This window comes from Halyomorpha halys, unplaced genomic scaffold (genome assembly GCF_000696795.3).
Source record: "Halyomorpha halys isolate HHAL.00 unplaced genomic scaffold, Hhal_1.1 Scaffold592.1, whole genome shotgun sequence".
NCBI classification, from domain to species: domain Eukaryota; kingdom Metazoa; phylum Arthropoda; class Insecta; order Hemiptera; family Pentatomidae; genus Halyomorpha; species Halyomorpha halys.
This window is the reverse complement of record NW_027106458.1, coordinates 275,899-278,530: the sequence shown is the minus strand read 5'-3', so window position 1 is coordinate 278,530 and position 2,632 is coordinate 275,899.

Below are 2,632 nucleotides of genomic sequence, written 5' to 3'. Positions count from 1 at the left end.
GCCCGAATCCCACCTGTGGAACTCCTTGTTGGGGAAAGAAGCAGGCACTATGGACGACGCTTGCACTTTTCCAGAGAAGAAGAGCGGAAAATAACTATCGACCAGTGGCAGCAGCGTTGGGAGGCTGCAGATTCCGGGAGGTAGATACACAAGTTGATACCCGGTGTGGGCAAGTGGTATGATCGTCAGCATGGTGAGGTGGATTATTACATGACCCAAATGTTGACCGAACATGGATGCTTTAGAGTCTACCAGTACCGCTTCAGACTGGACAACACCGCAGAATGCCCTGGATGTCAGACTGTCGAGGAAACCGCGGAGCACGTGTTTTTCACTTGCATTCCCTTTGCAGCAGAAAGAAGTGAATTGGAGAGAGTGTGTGGAGGACACGTCACACTAGAGAACGTGATGAGCTATATGCTACTATCAGACCTGCATTGGAACGCAGTGAAGATATTCACCACAGTAGTCCTCAAGAGGTTGAGAGGGGAAGAGAGGGCTAGAAGACGTAACTAGCATGGAAACGTGAAAACCATGCGAAGAGTGCGAGGCGGCACTCAGCCATTTCCCTCCATGAAGTAATGCCTAGCGGCGGACCCGTGGAGAGGAATGAACAGGTGTAGGGCGGTGGTTTTACGGGGTAAAAATCCCACACACGGATAGGCCCGTACCTTTGAAGATTTCCACCCACCCTCGTAAAAAAAACACCATATATATATACATAAAGTGACATCATAAAATATAACATTTTATGTATAACTAAACCTTATATGATTGGTATAGCAATTTATTAGGATTTTAAAATGTATTTATATTTGTTACTCTTTATTTGTGTTATAATGTTTTCATTTTAACAGAATATTAAACAGAATGAGCATAAAATGTTAGCATAAAAGTATTTTGCTAACAATAAATCTGAAATGGTGCAAAGGCGGTTCAGATTAGGCTCTGACAGATGAAACATCTCTAATCTCACTCTGGATTAGAGTTTCAGCCCGTGACCCATTTCTACTCTTGGTCTTGTATGCCGTAAGAAGAGGACTTTTATTTTCGATTGTTTGCTTTGGGTGAATAGCCTTAGACACTAATAATATTTCAGCACTAAAAGCTTAATATTTCGTACAAAAAAAAAACTTCAATAAACCATAGGTTTATTAAAAAATTCTTGAACGTATATTAAGATACTTTTACAAACTTGAATTAGTTGATTGTTTGATTTTTCCTTAACTTCCATAATTGTCATTTTGTCATGGTTCCATGTATGTTATAATAAACGTTGCATTTTTTTACACCCTACCTTCTCATCTCTCATATGAACCGAAAGGAGTTAACCTATAGGTAATCAGCCTATTCCAATCAGAGTGGGAGGGTCGAGTTTTCACTATGTGGGACAGCCGCGAAATAAATGTCAGTTGAACTAGGTCGGAATAGAACCGGAACAGTTGAAAGAATGAGGTTGCTAAGGATACGACTCAATAATGTTGCATAATGTCGGACAATTTTAGATCTAAATAACTATCGTATTATCCTAATTCTACTGTATTTCCGATCACCACCGATTATTACCAACATTGAACTAATGGTTTACCACAAGATATTGCTTGATAGAACTACAAAATTTGACAATTGTTTGAATTATGCAAAAATATCATTTTGTTTTTCTGTTGTTTAATTTTTATCAAATTATATTTTATAAAATGATTGAGAGCTGTGAAGGTTAAGAATGTTGAAGAAATGTTAATGTTTTCAATAAATATTACGTGTGTTTTGGGAAAAATTAAATTAAATAGATAGCGATTGATAAGTAAGATTTTTTTTATTTTTTATGAAAGCTGATAAACTAAAAAGTTAGGCATTAAATAACAACTTCCAATAAATCTAAAACTTAACAACTTGTAATAAATTTTTTCCGTAAATTTCTCTTTAGTGAATAATTATCTAAATGTTAAAGTAAATGTTTGAATGACTTCTTATGGATCATTACGAAATTTCCTACCTTCGATAGTGTGGAAGCAAAATAATTTGGAAAAATAAAATAATAAATTCAAATGTAGTCACATTTTTACAATATCACTATATTTCAAAGTGTAAATAAATTAATTACTCTAAATACCTATTTTTTCACTATTTCATTAAGTTTTAAAACTTTTAATTACAGATCAACCTAACACTATTATTATTGTCTTATCATACAACATTTTTTACCTTGTTAACACTCAGGTCAAGCTTATAATTTATTGATTTCAAAATGTTTTTGGTCCTATTTTGTATTTCTTTTATTATTGAAATTCATGTAAAAGTTTATTGGAAACAGTATTATAAAATGTATTTATTGGAAGATCTCTGATTGACCGTGTGTAATAATAAAAGGAAGATGGTCCGGGTGTGGTCAAGGAAAAACGTTTCTGATCTAACGTTTCTTCCCACTTAGCAGGGCTTCATCAGCGCTAAAAAAAAGATATAAACACTCAAAATAAAATAAATGAACAATGCCTATTAAGAATTAAATAAAAAAACTTGTTCAGTGAAGTTTAAAATTAGATAGGAATAACAAAAACTTTTAGACGGTTAAAGAAAATTAATATAACAACAGATAAAAAAGAATCATTAAAATACAGGCATACAAGAGATG